The sequence below is a fragment of the Anser cygnoides genome, unplaced genomic scaffold (genome assembly GCF_040182565.1).
Source record: "Anser cygnoides isolate HZ-2024a breed goose unplaced genomic scaffold, Taihu_goose_T2T_genome scaffold_45_1, whole genome shotgun sequence".
Lineage (NCBI taxonomy): Eukaryota > Metazoa > Chordata > Aves > Anseriformes > Anatidae > Anser > Anser cygnoides.
In genome coordinates this window covers 827,560-846,287 of record NW_027103069.1, presented here as the reverse complement: position 1 = coordinate 846,287, position 18,728 = coordinate 827,560, and the positions used below count along the sequence as shown (strand labels likewise).

General features: G+C 47.8%; 2 protein-coding genes across 6 annotated transcripts in view; one reads left to right on the top strand and one right to left on the bottom strand.

Moving 5' to 3' along the window:
- The window catches only part of LOC136789446 (uncharacterized), an 80,437-nt gene that overhangs the window by 53,355 nt on the left and 8,354 nt on the right, over positions 1-18,728 (bottom strand). The window lies entirely within an intron of this gene.
- Positions 2,836-18,728, top strand: part of LOC136789445 (uncharacterized) — a 145,715-nt gene continuing 129,822 nt past the window's right edge. For 3 of the 4 annotated variants that reach the window (XM_066989512.1, XM_066989511.1, XM_066989510.1), the window contains exon 1: positions 2,836-3,159. The gene's annotated coding sequence lies outside the window, so the exon portion shown is untranslated. The remainder of the gene's footprint in view (positions 3,160-18,728) is intronic. The other variant, XR_010828186.1, reaches the window with a different exon arrangement.

The following is an 18,728-nucleotide window of genomic DNA, read 5'->3' as shown; positions in this document are numbered from 1 at the left end:
GTACCAGGGCCGGACCTGTAGCCTGTGGAGAGGAGACCACGCAGGAGCAGGTGACCTGGCAGGAGCTGCTGCCCGTGGGGGACCCATGTTGAAGCAGTGTGCTCCTGAGGGATGGACCCCACGGTACGGACCCCTATCTGGAGCAGTTCTTGAAGAGCTTCTGCCTGTGGGAAGCCCACACGGGATCAGTTCGGGAAGGACTGCATCCCGTGGGAGGGACCCCACGTTGGAGCAGGGGAAGAGAGTGACTGAGAAAGAGCGGTGGAGACGAAGTGCTATAGACTGACCGCAACCCCCATTCACCCATTCCCCTGCACCGCTTGGGGGGAGGACGTGGAAGAGGGTGGATGGGGGGAAGGCGTCTTTGGTTTCTTTCCTTTGTTTCTCACTTCTCTAGCTTGTTAGTAATAGGCAATAAATCTTACTGTCTCCCTACTCTGAGTCTGTTTTGCCTGTCACGATAATTGTTGAGTGATCTCCCCGTCCTTATCTCAACCCTTGAGCCCTTTGCATCGTATTTTCTCTCCCTTCCCCTTTGAGGAGGGGGAGTGAGAGAGCGGTTGTGCTGGAGCTTGGCTGCCCACCTGAGTAAAACCACTACAAATACACGTAGCCGGTGTTTGGGAGGATAGACATTTTCATAACGAGAGCCCACCCCTCCCCTCTCCTTCCCTTTTTCCACCTTTTAGTGCTGAGCGTGACATCATATGGTATGGAATATCCCTTTGGTTGGTTTAGGTCAGCTGCCCTGGTGATGTCCTCTCTCCACCTCTTGGCCACCCCCAGCCTGTTGGCTCTTGCGAGGGGGCGGTTAGAGGGAGTTCTGATGCTGTGCCAGTATTGCTCAGCAGTAGACAAAACACTGGTGTGATACCAGTGCTGTTCTAGCTACACATGCAGAGCACAGCACTGTATGGGCTGCTGCAGGGAAAGTTAATTCCATCCCAGCCAGACCCAGTACAGTTGCTGAGGGTCGAAGAACAGCAGATGCCAATCGCTACTACAAGAGTGTACCGGCAGGAATATCACACCAACCGAGACTCCCTGATTCTCATTCATAAGCTAATTCGTCAACTGGACAACCAAGGAGTGATCAGCAAGAATCACTCACCCTTTAATAGTCCCATATGGACAGTGTGAAAGTCTAATGGCGAGTGGAAGCTAACGGTGGACTATCGGGGCCTGAACAAAGTCACGCCAGCGCTGACTGCTGCAGTACCAGACATGCTAGAACTCCAATATGAACTGGAATCAAAGGCAGCCAAGTAGTACGCCACAGTTGATATTGCTAATGCATTTTTCTCGATCCCTTTGACAGCAGGATGCAGGCCACAGTTTGCTTTCACTTGGAGGGGCATCCAATACACCTGGAATCGGCTGCCCCAGGGGTGGAAACACAGCCCTACCGTTGCAACGGACTGATCCAGGCAGCACTGGAAGAGGGTGAAGCTCCTGAACACCTGCAGTATACTGACGACATCCTTGTGTGGGATGACACAGCAGAAGAAGTTTTTGAGAAAGGGAAGAAAATAATCCAAATTCTCCTGAAAGCTGGTTTTGCCATTAAGCAGAGTAAGGTCAAGAGACCTGCACAGGAAATACAGTTCTTGGGGGTAAAATAGCAAGATGGACATCACCGCATCCCAATGGATGTGATCAACAAAATAACTGCTATGTTTCCACCAACTAGCAAAAAGGAAACGCAAGCTTTCCTAGGCCTTGTGGGATTCTGAAGAATGCATGTTCCTGGCTATAGTCAGCTTGCGAGTCCTCTATATCGAGTGACTTGAAAGACAAACTATTTCGAGTGGGGCCCGGTGGCTATTTTTTCAATATGGTGTATGGTGAAGCCTGGCAAACTGAGTATACTGGACCACTCCCACAGACACTCCAAGGCAAGCGTTACATGCCACTACAGGAAACACCATCTTAGGCCTGGAAAGGCAAGTTCTGTGGTGTCTTGATATCCCAGAGGGAATTGAGTCCAACAATGGGATTCACTTCCGAAACAATCTTGTCACCTCCTAGGCCAAGAGGCACGGCATTGAATGGGTATATCACATCCCCTGTGACTGACTTTGGGCTCCATCTTTCGTAACAATCTTTCAGGGCAGAACAGATGGTGTTGGACTGTCGCATGCTGAAGTCCCTTCTGATTCCATCACACCACTCTGCTTGTCCGGTTCTATCAAAATTAATTCGTCATTATCTGCATGTCTGTTACTGTGATACCACTAATAGGACATTGTCCTGGTTTCAGCTAGAACAGTTAATTTTCCTCCTACTAGCTGGTATTATGCTGCGTTTTGGATTTAGGATAAGAATAATGTTGATAACACGCTGATGTTTTAATTGTTGCAGAACAGTGCTTACACTAAGCCAAGGACTTTTCAACTACCATTGGTGCAACGTTTTCTCGCTTTCGTTTAAAGGTCTAAGCTCCGAGAAATTCAGAGCGCATGCTCAGTGAGGGGTGGTCGCACCTTGGAGGCGGGTAGCTTTTGGGATGGAGGTGTGTTTTGGTATTATAATGATATTATAATGAGCAGAAGTTCACTGGAGTACAGCATTTTGTCAAAAACACGACAGGTTGTTGGCTCAGGGTAGCAAATATGCAGCTTATTGGTCTCGGTGTGCACAAGAACAATCAAGTTCCCAGCCGGTCACAGAGCCTAGCCACGGTGTCTCCACTCCGCTCTGCACTCCGTACTGTTCCTTAGAGTCAGCACACCAGGCTCCCCCAGCACAATAGCATCTAAGGTTGGAGGCCTAGGGAACGCTTAGGTAGTGCGGCTACACTCCACCCTTAAAGCTTCTTCAGTGCTGTACGTTTTCTTTAAAATGTGAATATCAGTTTAATTTCCAAGTCACCTTAGGCAATTATTCCACACAAGCCCTGACAGCAAGCTCCGCAAAAGGTTCCGACCGCGACTACTCATGGCAGTGCCCCTCTCAGACTACACCTACAATAATGCACCAGGCCAGCGAGCCCCACCTCCTCGCCCTCTGTTGTGTGAAAGGTGGTTATGCCGTCACTTCCACCGCATGGTGCAGGCTGGGAATACGAGTCGGGATTAGCCAGCGCCTGCCCCGCTTTCCAGCGAGCCGAGGAGCACGAAGTGGTAACGAGCAGGAACGGCAGGGCGAAAGTTCTTTGTGGTGAGTACTGAGAGGACCGCGCGAAGCGCGTGAGCGCTATTACAGCGTAACCTGGCCGGGAATTGAAAACGGATCGATTTAATGCGCGCTTTGATGACGTAATAACGACTAACGAGGTGGTGGTGTTGCCAGGCGCATGGTTCGGGCCGACACCGGTCGGTTGGGTCTCCGCCTCAGGGGCGCCCCATGAGATACTCGCGCTTGCCGGTGGCCGTCCGCACTGTTATCGGAGCGACCGTGCCTTGCGGGCGCTCGGTGCAGTGTAGGCCTTCCGCTTTCTCCTGTTCCTGGGACTTGGCGGGCGCTCATTGGCTTTTCTGCCTGGGGCGGGCTCTGCCGCCGCCTTGCCATTGACTGGGCTTGCGCTGACTGCCATCAGTGTTCGCCAATGGGGCTGTGGCTGGGCACGGGGCGCGCGGACTGAAGCTCAGAGGAGGCAGGCGCAGCTGCTAGTTGGTTTTGTGGAGCCTTTGCGAGCGGTGTCGGTCGCCTGTGGGGTACTTCTCGGCGCGTCGGCTGGGCTGGGGTGGCTTGGCATGGCAGCGAGCTGAAATGTGGTACCGGGAGGGGGTGTATGGGTCTCTGTTCCAGCAAGGGGAAGGCACTGCCTGTGATTTAGTGGGGATGTGTTGGTTGGTGTTGTTATTTTTTAAAGACAAGAATGCGACAAAGTGCACAAAAAGTTTTTGTTTTTGTGTTGTCTTGAAGCAGCCCAAAGCCTCCTGTCTTGAGAGGGCAACAAGGAGGTGGCAGTGGTTGGGTCAGTGCTTGGTTGGCTGACCTGGTTCATTTGAGTTGCTGTACCACGGCTCTGCCTGCCTGCCTGCCTACCTGATCATATAGGTAAAGGGAAAAACGGTGCACCAAATTAAGAGGAATTGCTGTTGTAGTTCAGGAGTATAGTAATAATAATATTATAGTAATAGAAGACTCCAGGGAGACCTTATAGCAGTATTCCAGTACCTAAAGGGGGCCTAGAGGAAAGCTGGAGAGGGACGGTTTCTCAGGGGGCGTAGTGATAGGACAAGGGAAAATGGCTTTAAGCTAAAAGAAGATGAATTTCCTCCTTATAACCAATCTAAATATTTTACTATGGGGGTGCTAAGACACTAGAACAGGTTGGCCGGAGAAGTTGTGGAGGTCAATAAAGAGTGATGTTCCTTAGGCGTCAGTATTGGGACCAGTGCTGTTTAACATCTTTGATGCTGACACGAACGGTGGGATTGAATGCACCCTCAGCAAGTTGGCTGATGACACCAAGCTCTGTGGTGCAGTAGACGCGCTGGAAAGAAGGGATGCCATGCAGAGGGACCTGGACAGGCTTGAGAAGGGGGCCTGTGCAAACCTTGCGAAGTTCAAAAACGCCAAGTACAAGGTCCTGCATCTGGGTTGGGGCAGTCCCAAGCGCAAATACAGGCTGAGTGGAGAATGGACTGAGAGCAGCTCTGAGGAGAAGGACTTGGGGGTGTTAATTAATGAGAAGCTCAACACGAATCAAAATGAATGCGGAGGAGGACTTGGGGGTCCTGCTGGATGGGAAGCTGGTCATGAGCTAGCAGTGTGCGCTTTCAGCCCCGAAGGCCAACTGTGTCCTGGGCTGCATTAAAAAAGGGGTGGCCAGCAGGGAGAGGGAGGTGACTGTCCCCCTCTACTTTGCTCTTGTGAGACCCCACCTGGAATACCGCATGCAGGCCTGGGGCCCCCAGCACAAGAAGGATGTGGAGCTCTTGGAACGGGTCCAGAGGAGGGCCGCTAAGATGATCAGAGGGCTGGAGCGCCTCTATGAAGAAAGGTTGAGGGAACTGGACTTGTTTAGCTTGGAGAAGAGAAGGCTCTGGGGAGACCTCATTGCAGCCTTCCAGTACTTGAAGGGAGCATATAAACAGGAGGGGGAACGCCTGTTTACATGTGTTGGTAGTGATAGGACAAAGGGGAATGGTTTTAAACTAAGACAGGGAGATTTAGGTTAGATATTAGGAGAAAGTTTTTCACTCAGAGGGTGGTGAGGCACTGGAACAGGTAGCCCAGAGAGGTTGTGAATACCCCATCCCTGTAGGCATTCAAGGCCAGGCTGGATGCAGCTCTGGGCAGCCTGCTCTAGCGGTTGGCAACCCTGCCCAGAGCAGGGGGGGTTGAAACTAGATGATTTTCAAGGGCCTTTTCAACCCAGGCCATTCTATGATTATGTGAATCAGCAATGTGAGCTTGCAGCCCAGAAAGCAAACCGTATCCTGGGCTGCATCAAAAGAACCATGACCAGCAGGATGAGGGAGGTGATTCCCTCTACTCTGCTCTTGTGAGACCCTACCTGGAGTACTGTGCTCAACTCTGAGGTGCCCAGCACAAGAGGGATGTGAAAGTATTAGAAAAAGTCCAGAGGAGGGCCATGAAGATGATGAAGGGGCTGGAACACTTCTCCTGTGAAGACAGGCTGAGGGAGTTGGGGTTGTTCAGCCTGGAGAAGAGAAAGCACCAGGGAGACCTTAGAGCAGCATTCCAGTGCCTAAAGGAGGCCTACAGGAAAGCTGGGGAGGGACTCTTTGTCACGGTCGGTGGGATTGAATGTACCCTCAGCAAGTTGGCTGATGACACCAAGCTCTGTGGTGCAGTAGACGCGCTGGAAAGAAGCGATGTCATGCAGAGGGACCTGGATAGGCTTGAGAGAAGTGATGCACTGTGCATCACTTGTTTTGTACACATTATTATTATTAGTACTACTATTATTATTATTTTCCTTTCTTTTCTGTCCTAATAAACTGTCTCTATCTCAACCCACAGGCTTCATTTTTCTGATTCCTTCCTCCATCCCAGAGAGGGAGGGGGGAGGGTGAGTGAACAGCTCTGTGGTGCTTAGCTGCCGTCCAGGTTAAACCACAACAGGCATACAGCAATCATACAGTATTATATAGTAATTAATATCACACAATTCAAATCATGGGCTTTTTTCACCCAACATCAAATCCCCTAGAGGTACATATTGGACCTCCCCGTTTCTTTGCATTACCCACCAAGTGCACCCAGGTCCCTGATAAAAAGGTATCCCAGGGATGTTTTTACCTTTATCTGAGGCAGGAGTAGCCCAGACTGTCTTCCCCAGCATATTTATTGCGTGCACTAGAGGGACTTCATCCCCTTCTACAGTACGTAGTAGAGTTGATTTGGCACATGGGACACAAAGGGCGTGTTTTCTGCCAGGTGGTGTATTGGGTTTACGTGGCAAGGTTTTGGTAGTGAGGGGCCTCAGGGAAGCTGCCCCCGTGTTAAATAAGGGCTAGTTTCAGCCGACTCCAAAGGTACCCACCGCTGGCCAGAGCCAAGACAGTAAGCGATGTTGTTTGTGCCTCTGTGAGAGCATATTTAAGAAAGGGGAAAAAAAACTGCTGCTGTGAGAAACAAAGTTGTGTTTTTGCAGTAGAATGTGTTTTTGCAGTGGAAAATTCCACTAACCTTGCATATTCAAAAGTGATTGTGCAGGCATGACAGTGGCATAGCAGTGGGGAGTATGTTAAGCAGATAAGGGGAAGGTCCAACTGTCCCAAAATAAGGAGAATAGGTAGGAGAAACAGGATGAGAAGTGCAAAATCAGTAAAAACAAAAAAACCACAGGCTTTCTAGTCACTACTGGCTACAGATTGTTTCTCACAAACAGCAGCTGGTAGAGCGAGGAGTGAGAAACAGCCTTGCAGACACCAAGGTCAGTGAAGAAGGACGGGGAGAGGTGCTACAGGCACCAGAGCATCAGTTCCCCTGAGGCCTGTGGAGAGGACCATGGTGAAGCAGCCCATGGGGTACCACGGTGGAGCAGATTTCCATGCTGCAGCCCATGGAGGAGCACAGAGTGGAGCAGGTGTAACTGACCTGAAAAAGGCTGCAGCCTATGGAGAACCCCTGTTGGAGGAGGCTCCAGGCTGGATCTGTGGCCCATGGAGAGGAGCCCACGCAGGAGCAGGTGACCTGGCAGGAGCTTCTGCCTGTGGGGGACCCAGGTTGGAGCAGTGTGCTCCTGATGGATGGACCCCGTGGTATGGACCCATATTTGGAGCAGGTCTTGAAGAGCTGCTGTCTGTGGGAAGCCCACGTAGGATCAGTTCGGGAAGGACAGCATCCAGTGGGAGGGATCCCACGTCGGAGCAGAGAAAGAGAGACCGTGAAGGAGTGGCAGAAACGAAGTGTTAGAGAGTGACCACAACCCCCATTTCCCGTTCCCCTGCACTGCTTGGGGGGAGGAGGTAGAAGAGGGTAGATGGGGGGAAGGCTTTTTTAGTTTGGTTTTAGTATGTCACTGTTCTAGCTTGTTAGTAATATGTAAGAAATTACATTAATCTCCCTACGCTGAGTCTGTTTTGCCCATCGCAATAATTGTTGAGTGATCTCCCTGTCCTTATCTCAACCCTTGAGCCCTTTTCACTGTATTTTCTCCCCCTTTCCCTTTGAGGAGGGGGAGTGAGAGAGTGGCTGTTGAGCTTAGCTGCCCAGCTGAGAAAAACCACCACAGGTTGATACCATGGCTGGAGCTCCTCTTGAGCAAGCTGTAAGTTGGAAGCGGCAGTGGCAGTGACCATGCCCTCCAGCACAAACTGCCGTGTCACTCCCTGTGTGATGTGCCATGATCTGTTTACCTGCCAATGGTATCCTGGCCTGCATTAAGAAGAATGTTGCCAGTAGGTCAAGAGAGGTTATCCTCCTCCTCTACTCAGCCCTGGTAAGGCCTCATTTGGAGTACTCTGTCCAGTTCTGGGTATCCCCAGTACAAGAGGGACATGGAGCTCCTGGAGCGAGTCCAGCAGAGGGCTATGAAGATGATTAGGGGATTGGAGCATCTCTCATATAAGGAAAGGCTGAGGGAACTGGACCTGTTCAGCCTGGAGAAGAGAAGGCTCAGAACATATCTTATCAATGTATATAAATACCTGAAGGGAGGATGTCAAGAGGATGGGGCCAGACTCTTCTCAGTGGTGCACGACAGGATGAGAGACAACGGGCACAATCCGGAACACAGGAAGATCCATCTGAACATGAGGAAAATTTTCTTTACTATGAGGATGACTGAACATTGGAACAGGTTGCCCAGAGAGGTGGTGGAGTCTCCTTCCTTGGAGATATTCAAAAGCCATCTGGCCACAATCTTGGGTAATGTGCTCTAGGGGACCCTGCTTGAGCAGGGAGGTTGGACTAGATGATCTCTAGAGGTCCCTTCCAACCTCAACCATTCTGTGATTCTCTGATTCTGTGATAATTCCTTACTCACCGAGTGGTCCATCCGTCAAATCCATGTCTCTCCAATTTAGAGACAAGGATGTTGTTTGGGAAAGAAGAAGAATAATGGTAAAGGATCATTGGCCCAATGTTAGACATTGCAGAGGCAGTTCCTGATGGAAATGCAGAATGACCAAAAGCTGTAATTCTGTTGCAAGGTAGAACACAAAAGCAGTAACTGTTCTGGAGAGAACGGCTTTTAAGTCATCGTAGGCTGTGGCTGCGATTTTCACCTACACCCTGTGGTGGCAGGTATAGTCTCCAGATCCCTAGAAATGCAGGGTCGGTCAGAGTGTTTGGGGTCCTTTCCCCAACCCCCTGCCTGAGTTTCACCTAGGGAGAGCCCAGAGGCTCATTCTGAGAGGCTGTGCTTCCTGACTCAGAGGAACTATCACCTAGTGGTGATTTTTGGCTGGGATAGAGTTAATTTTCCTCCTGGTAGCTGGTATGGTGCTGTGTTTTGGATGTAGGATGAGAATAATGCTGATGAGAATAAAACTGATGTTTCAGTTGTTGCTGAGCAGCGCTTACACTAAGTCAAGGACTTTTCAGCTTCTCATACTGCCCTGACAGTGAGGAGGCTGGGAGTGCACAAGAAGCTGGGAGGGGACACAGTCAGGACAGCTGACCCAAGCTGGCCAAAGGGATATTCCGTACCATATAACGTCATGATGAATAATAAAATCGGGGGAGCTGCTGCTCAGGGTGGGGCTGGGCATCGGTCAGCGGGTGGTGAGCAATTGCATTGTGCATCACTTGTTTTGTGTATTCTTTTATCATTATTATTATTATCCGTTCCTTTTCTGTCCTATTAAACTGTCTCGATTTAAATCCATGAGCTTTTGCCCGTTTCTTTTTTAAATTCTCTCCCCCGTCCCACTGTGGGGTGAGCGAGCAAAAAGCTGTGTGGTGCTTAGTTGCTTGCCGGGTTAAACCACAACATAGTTGAAAAGCGCAAACCCCTCAGGGCTTTCTGACAGCCGCTCACAACTTGTGAAATCCTCAGGAGTCAGTCAAAGTTGGCCTTGTATCCTGCCAGTAAGGGCCTGTGGGGTCCTTCCTGTAGGGTAGTGAAAAGCTCTAAAGCTGTATTCTTTTAGACAAGGAACCAATTTTGCCTTACTCTCTTTTTCTCCCTCCATCTCTCCCAGACTAACACCAAATAAGCAAAGACACTGCAGGTTTTTTTCATACATGTTGGAGAGGTGAATGGATATTTATGCTTAGTCTGAATATTGCATCCTTTTCAACAGTATTCATTCAGAATATTGCATTCTTTTGCTAAAGCAGAAAAGGTTTGAAGCTTCTTGTAACTTGGTAGCGTTTTGACCAGATGTCACTTTCTATAGGAGATTGTTATGTTACTAGGTAGTTACATATGGAACAGCGAAGCTGAACTGAAAGACACAAGCAAGACTAGGGCTTTCCCAGCCTTCGGACCATCAATAAGGAGACTGAGTAAGTAAGAGGGTTATATGTCCAAGTGGAGAACAATGCCGAGTGGTGTCCCTCAGGGACCAGCACTGTTTAACATCTTTGTCAGTGACATGGTGTACTGGGTCTGGCTGGGATGGAGTTAACTTTCCCTACAGCAGCCCATACAGTGCTGTGCTCTGCACTTGTAGCTAGAATAGCATTGGTAACACACCAGTGTTTTGTCTACTGCTGAGCAATACTGGCACAGCATCAGGACTCCCTCTAACCCTCCCAGAGCCAGCAGGCTGGGGGTGGGCAAGAGGTGAGGAAGGAACATCACCAGGGCAGCTGACCTAAACCAACCAAAGGGATATTCCATACCATATGATGTCACACTCAGCACTAAAAGGTGGAAAAAGGAAGGAGAGGGGAGGAGTGGGCTCTCGTTGCGAAAACGTCTGTTCTCCCGAACACCATCTACGTGCGTTGAAGCCCTGCTTCAAGGATGTGGTCAAGCATCGCTCATTGGTGGGAATTAGGGAGTAATTTCTTTCCTCTGCACTTCCACACGGCCTTTGCTTTTTTTTCTTTTTTTCCTTTTCCCCTTTTTCTTTCCCCTTTAGTTAAATTATTTAATTAATAATATTTCCCCCTTAATAATTATTTTTTCTTTAATTAAATTATCCTTATCTCAACCCATGAGTTGTTTCTTTCCTTTTCTTCTTCCCCTCCTCTTCTGAGGAGGGGGAGTGAGAGAGCGGTTGTGGTGGAGTTCAGCTGCCTAGCAAGGTAAAACCACCACACATGGACAGTGGGATTGACTGCACCCTCAGCAAGTTTACCAATGACACCAAGTTGTGTGGTGCGATTGACACACTGGAGGGAAGGGAAGCCATCCAGAGGGACCTGGAGTTGGGGTTGTTCAGCCTGGAGAAGAGAAGGATCCAGAGAGACCTTATAGAGGCCTTCCAGTACCTAAAGGGGGCCTACAGGAAAGCTGGAGATGGCCTCTTTATCTGGGAGCGTAGTGATAGGACAAGGGGTAACAGTTTTAAACAAAAAGAGGGTAGATTTAGATTAAATATTAGGAAGAAATTCTTTGCTACGAGGGTGGTAAGGCACTAGAATGGGTTGCCTGGAGAAGCTGATGGATGTCCCCTCCCTGGAAGTGTTCAAGGCCAGGTTGGATGGGGCTCTGAGCAACCTGGTCTCATGGAAGGTGTCCCTGCCCATGGCAGGGGGGTTGGAATTGGATGATCCAACCCAAGCTATTCTATGATTCTATGATATGGGACACAGAACTTGTGATGATCAATTGTGTACTTGCTTGTTGGAGATGCTTTGCAATAGATGGAAAGCTGGCTGGTCATTCACTTCTGCATGCCGTGGCCTACATTTGTGACCATTTTGCTTTCTTTCCAACTCCTGTTCACCATCTGTTCTCTCTCCCTCTCCCCCCCCCCCCCCCCCAACTCCCCCCCCCCCCCATCTCCTCTTTTTTCTCTTCTGTTAGTATTCATCTTGATTCCTTTTCCCCATTCCCCATGGCTAGGCAGTTGAATTGTTACTTATTCTACTATATGTTTCTTCATTAAAGTGGTCCTACTGAGCCTAAATATGCCCTTATTTGTGTAAGTGCCTGTTAGGGAGGGTAATCCATATTAGGTTTGTTTAGCAAGGAAATGTCTTCCCTGCTTTCTCTAGGGCCAAGACATAGTCTCTGGGACCATGACTTTCTCCTGCAGTTATTGCATCAGGCCTGGATGACCATGGATGATGGGAAGCTGTCCAAGAGAAGAGAGGTTTTCAGCTTTAGCAATAAGGCATGATAGCCAGCAGAGAAAATTTCTTTGCAGTTATATCATCCTGAGATGGGAGAATTAATCACAAAACCAAAAGATAAATAGAGTCCTGCTGGGTCCTGTACTTTGGCCACAACAGCCCCATGCAACGCTACAGGCTTGGGGCAGAGTGGCTGGAAAGCTGTGCAGAGGAAAAGGATCTGGGGGTGTTGGTCGATGCTTGCCTGAACATGAGCCGACAGTGTGCCCAGGTGGCCAAGAAGGCCAACGGCATCCTGGCTTGTATCAGGAATAGCGTAGCCAGCAGGATCAGGGAGGAGATCGTCCCTTTGCATTCTGCTCTGGTGAGGCCGCACCTTGAGTACCGTGTTCACTTTTGGGCCCCTCACTACAGAAAAGACATCGAGGCCCTGGAGCATGTCCAGAGAAGGTCTATGAAGCTGGTGAAGGGCCTGGACCACAAGTCCTATGAGGAGCTGCTGAGGGAACTGGGGTTGTTTAGTCTGGAGAAGAAGAGGCTCAGGGGAGACCTTATTGCTCTCTACAACTACCTGAAAGGCAGTTGTGGGGAGCTGGGGGTCGGCCTCTTCTCGCAAATAACCAGCAATAGGACTAGAGGGAATGGCCTCAAGTTGTGCCAGGGGAGGTTCAGGTTGGAAATTAGAAGAAATTTCTTCTCAGAAAGAGTAGTCAAGCGATGGAACATGTTGCCCAGGGAGGTGGTAGAGTCACCGTCTCTGGGGGTGTTTAAGGAAAAGGTTGGACATGGTGCTTAGTGACATGGTTTAGTGGGTGACATTGGTAGCAGGGGGATGGTTGGACCAGATGATCTTGGAGGTCTTTTCCAACTTTAATGATTCTATGATTCTATGACATTGTGTTGAGGTGAAGAGTATGGCTGCCTCCTCCAGACACTGTGGCCCAGGACTGATTCTGCCTGGCTGCTTGTGCCCAGACCAGTGCCTGGGGACCTGGAGTCTCAGCTCAGGATGGGTGTGGGGGGGTGGAACAAGGCTGCTGTTTTCCCTTTAGCAGTCTCAACCAGTAGCAAAGCTGAGCACATATCCCAGAGACATACAAACACAGACAAAGACAGGGCACTAATATAACCGGTCACACAGGTTGTTCCAGCCAAGGGCTGCCTTCATAAGGGTTCACATAAAGCATAGACATAGATAGCTGAAACCCCCTCCCCCTCTCTGGCTGGTAGAGGTAGAAGTTCGCTAGTGAAGGCACACACACACAGTACTCTCCAGGTTCACAATCACACACACATTTGTGGATCCTTCGCATACCTGGCACAGTCCATCTGTCTATCCAGCACCCCCGCCTGGATCCCTCAAGTACTTGCATGGCCCCTCTGTCCATCTGGCATCCCTGTCTGGATCCCAGGCCCTCATACCCACTTCATGGATCACCTACTTGTCGGCTAGTCCATCTTGAAGCTTGCTGCAAGCACGCGCTCACTCACACACTCGTCCCTCATGCACACCACATTCGCAAGTCCCCCTGGGCATACCAGTGTTATAAATGACTGAGTCCCAAACTTCTCTTGGACTATTAACAAAGGGTTTATCTTTGATCATTAGGATTTGCCCTACTTTGGACTCAGGTACCTTCATTATTAATTCTCCATCCTCAAAGGTTATTGTTGCATCTAATTTGGCTAATAGATCCCATCCCAAGAGTGGAATCGGGCATTCTGGTACATACTAAAATTCATGGGTTAGTTCCTTACCCCCAAAACGCAAATCAAGGGGTTGTAAGAATGGCCATTCCTCCTCTTTCCCTGTGGCTCCAATTATTGTAGTTGTCTTAGCTCCTAATTGTCCTTTAAAACTATTTAACACTGAATATGTTGCTCCTATTACATTTACAGCCTAATTAACACAGAGAAAGAAGCTCCCACAACCAACAAAAAATTCAAGCCTCTGTCTTCGTTTCCTAGCTTTATTTCAACTAGTGGACCTGCTAGGGTAGATGCCCCAGGTCCCCATCATTCCTGACTGTTGTGTTATAAATGACTGAGTCCCAAATAGGATTACAATCAGAGTTTACAATTTATTAAACGAATAGAGGCAAGCAAACAGCGCTGGGTGCGCCGGGAGTCTCTGCTCCACCGGGACGCACACCCGTTACGTAAGGCATCTAATTTTTTATACTCCTAGGCTAATACATATTTATTACTACTTCTAAAAGAGGCAAGGTTATTATAATTGGTTTCCCGAATCCGACGTCCTTCCAGGTGCACCTGCTTATCAGTCTCTGTAACTTTCTCGGGGGCCGCTCGGACAGGGAGACAGGGAGGCTCATATTCTTCCTCCTTATCTAGTGGTCTCTTGGCCGGCTGTCAGAAGTTACTGCACATTCGTGCAAAGTCAGCAGTTTTTCTCTGAAGAAATCCCTTTGTTCTCTTCTCGCCTAAACCCAGGCCTCAATGTTAACCCTTCAAAACCCCTTAGTGGCACGAATTGCTGGACCATTTCTTACAATTCCTCCTTTTTTTTTTTTTTTTTTAATCATCAATTCGTGTCTCTCCTTCAACCTTTGTCAGTAACAATTGGATTTCATCAGTCAGTTCTCGGGGTGTTCACTTCTTAAGCATCATTATCGACACGTCACCTTTTCTCTCCCGAAGTCATCACAAATTGGGTGCTATTTATTATCCGCCATATCAACAACGTAAAGCAAGGTATCATACAAGGTATAAACAATAATGTCACTATACCACATAAAAATAAAAACAGCATCCTTTTAACCCATGGTTCACCAGGCAACCATGAAAAGAAATCCCAATCCATACCCTTCCAAGTTTGTACTGGGACGTGGGCTAGCTTTCTAATTTCCTTTGTTATCTGCTTGACCACTTTTCCATTATCATCAATCTGTAGACAACAATTAGAATCGTTCAGTTTTCCACACACTCCCCCTTCTTCTGCTAGTAAATAGTCTAAGACCATTCTATGTTGGAATATAGCATTTCTCATTTGAGTGGATTGGTCAGCCAAAAGATCCAAGGCCGTCGCTGTTTGATTTGTTACAACTTCGAGGATAGCTTGCAACCTAATTATTCGGTTCAAATTATAAATAGGTTCTCGGGCTCCTGATATCAACTCATTCGGGTTCCAGGTGGCTGGCCCATAATGCTGTATGATTCTTTCAGGAGGCCATTCATCCTTTCCCCATTTTTGGGCACTACCCCCGGTTAAGGAAGTATCAATAGATCGTTTCACTCTGTTCAGGTCATCATATAATCTTATTCCTAAATGATTTCCTTGTGTTTGTGACAATAAAAAGAACAAGGGTCTTATGTACCCCACATAGCATATTCCCGACCAATTTTCAGGTAGCCTCTTGTAAGCATGTTTGCCACACACCCAATAATGTCCCTTTAGGGCCCATGTCCCATTTGGAAAAGGACCATTCCATTCCTTTTTAGCCCTTGGGGCGTGATAATACAGTGTCCTTGTTACCGAGTGGTCCTGTTACAATGTCTGCCCCGTTCGTACTCGTATATGCGCACTTCCAAGCTCCCGCATCGGGTTTCCACTTACAGTCACAATTCAGTTCTCCTTGGTGGCCAGTTATATTATAAGCTGACCAGAAATGCTTAAAGAACACTCGCCTCCCATTCTCATTCTGCCATCTCCAGCGATAGACCCGCACCACATGCTATTCCTTAGTGGTGTTATCGCGCTGACAGCTCAAGATTTGACCATCAAATTGTCCCCCCGCTTGTGCTCTTGCCACAGTTTTACATCCGGATCCAAAAAATTCTCAATATGAGCATTTCAGCCAAGTCCCATTTCTCAGCTGAACATGTGTGGCGTTCCATTTCCCACTACGTGCTGTACAGCTTATAGGACTACATCCAGGATCGGTACAATCATATCCGGGGGACAGAGTCCAATTGCAAATGCTTTTTCCCACCGCCACTGTTCCTGTTCTGTTCAAGCAGTATGCACCCCGAGCTGACGAGTGCAACTGCCATGGACCTCCTTCCTCTTTCCAAAATTGCGTCCCATTATGAACTTCGCTCAGATTACTGACCCACCACTTGGGTTCAACTGGGCCTGCTACCCAGGGCCAACTTTCAGTTCCCCCCGGTCCTCCACAAATCCAGCAGTTACTAAGGTTAAAGGCCCTAGCCACTTCCTCCCCCAAAGTGAAAAAGTTATTCCTCCATTCTTGCCCATGGCCCAATTGCCCCTGTAAAAACAATACCAGAAAGTATAGCATTTCTTATCCTTTTTCGTCGTCCAATCTTGAGAGTGTGGGAAACGCCTTTAATCATGAGGTTGGGCCCGCTTTCAGAGCTTGTGTTACCATTCAGCCCTTCGGAGTGATCCAGCTCCTGGAAAAACTAATCACAATTTCATTATGGGTTTAAGAGGTTCTCATGTTATTTTTCTCAGGACAACCTGATCTTAGCGCGGGAGAAGTCCGGTCGAGGCCCTCTCACTCGGCGGTCAATACCCATAGGGGTTGCCTCCCTCGGTAGACCATACACACCGCAGTGGAGGGTCCTACCCCGGTCTTGCCTTCTCCCTTTCCTCCCTTCAGCCTTGTCCTCTTTATCCAGTGCCCTTAATTCATGCAGAACCTCATTGCTGGGATATCAGTTCCTCTTTAGTCTCAGTTTCAGTTCCCCAGGAGTGGACTCAACCCTCCAGGCTTCGGTAGTTATTGGTCCTTTTATTCTGGATGCGTGGGTCCAACCCCTTTCTGCTGTTCTCACAGCTGTTTCAGTAGTAAGTAAAACAAGGTACGGTCCCTCCCATCGGGGGTTCAATGATTCTTCTCTCCAGGTTTTTATTAAGACCTTGTCTCCTGGTTGTATTTTATGAATAGCAAATCCTAAAGGTGGTGTCTGAGTCATCATCCCAATTTCTCTTAGCTCCTGTAATCTCCTTCCAATGGTAATTATGTATTTCTGGATACTATGATCCTCAATTACATTGTTCCCTAGGGGCATCCCTTGAGAATAAGGCATACCATATAACATTTCATATGATGATAATCCAGTCTCACTGTGTGGTTTAGTTCTTATGTTTAAAAGTGCCAATGGTAAGCATTTCGTCCAGGGCAGCTGTGTCTCGATCATTAACTTAGCCAATTGTTGTTTTATTGTTTGATTCATCCTTTCTACTTTCCCTGAGCTTTGTGGGTGCCAGGGAGTGTGGTATTCCCACTGAATACCTAATGATTGACACAACAATTTTATTATTTTAGAAGTAAAGCGTGTGCCCTGATCAGAATCAATGTACTGGATTATCCCATACCTTGGTATTAAATGTTCCAATAAAATTTTTACCACTGTCTGTGCAGTAGCTCGTGCTACAGGATAAGCTTCTACCCATTGTGTTAAATGATCTACGATTACCAATAGATATTTCATTCTCCCTACCTTGGGCAATTCAGTGAAATCAACTTGTACTTTCTCGAAAGGCCTATAAGCTGTTTTTCTCCCTCCCATAGCTGCTTGTCGAAACACTTTCTTATTTATTTTCTGACAAGTTAAACAACCTTATGTAATTTGTTTCGCTATTTCAAAAATTCCAATGCAACCAAATTGTTTAAGGAAATGATCGCTTAATGCCTTCATACCCCAATGTGTTTGTGCATGTAAACGTTCCAGTATTTGCCTCGCATAGGCTGTTGGCAATATCTCTCGCCCGTCAGGCAGTGTCCATTCTCCTTGTTCTAACTTAGCCCCTATTTTCTCCAATTTTGCTTGTTCTTCAGGGGTAAATTTCTTTTCTTCTCTTTCTCGCCTTTCTTCCTCTCGTATCACATTGATTTTAACAACCTGAGTCCTCAGGGCTGCTTCCTGGGCCTCCTTATCTGCTAGATTATTTCCTCTGATTCGATAATCCAATCCCTTTTGGTGTCCTCTTACATGTACCACTGCTATCTCCTTTGGTTCTCTTAATGCCCTTAAAATTTTTATTATTAACTCTTGATGTATAAGATTCCTCCCTTGAGTATTAATTAGACCTCTTTCTTCCCAAATTTTTCCAAAAGTATGGACCACCCCATATGCATATTTAGAGTCTGTATATATCGTCCCACTTTTCCCTTTTAATAGTTCCAGGGCCCTACATAGGGCATACAGCTCACAAGCCTGAGCTGACCATGATGGGCTCAAAGGTCCGGATTCCACAGGTTCTAAGTTCTTATTAATTATTGCATATCCTGATTTCCTCCTCCCTTCCACTACTCGGGAGGAGCCATCTACAAACAGAAAATTCAAACAAAAAATTCAAGCCTCTGTCTTCGTTTCCTAGCTTTATTTCAACTAGTGGACCTGCTAGGGTAGATGCCCCAGGTCCCCATCATTCCTGACTGTTGTGTTATAAATGACTGAGTCCCAAATAGGATTACAATCAGAGTTTACAATTTATTAAACGAATAGAGGCAAGCAAACAGCGCTGGGTGCGCCGGGAGTCTCTGCTCCACCGGGATGCACACCCGTTACGTAAGGCATCTAATTTTTTATACTCCTAGGCTAATACATATTCATTACTACTTCTAAAAGAGGCAAGGTTATTATAATTGGTTTCCCAAATCCGACGTCCTTCCAGGTGCACCTGCTTATCAGTCTCTGTTACTTTCTCGGGGGCCGCTCGGACAGGGAGGCTCATATTCTTCCTCCTTATCTAGTGGTCTCTTGGCCGGCTGTCAGAAGTTACTGCACGTCCGTGCAAAGTCAGCAGTTTTTCTCTGAAGAAATCCCTTTGTTCTCTTCTCGCCTAAACCCAGGCCTCAATGTTAACCCTTCAAAACCCCTTAGTGGCACGAATTGCTGGACCATTTCTTACAGTTGTAAGTTTGTCCTGCAGCCTAAGACAATTTCTTTCTGATATCAGGGGCCGATTGCCCTGGAAAGAGGCTAGCCAGTTGCCTCTCTCTCTCTCTCTTTTTTTTTTTTTTAAAGCCAGGTCCATTTTTTTTTCTCATTGCATTTCAAAGTTGGTCCAAAAATTCAAAAATTCCATAAATTCCATAGGGGTTTCTTTTGGACCTTGTTGGAACAGATTCTCAATTCCCAATAGCCAATTTAACCAGATTTTGGTATTTACATAATTTCCGGGG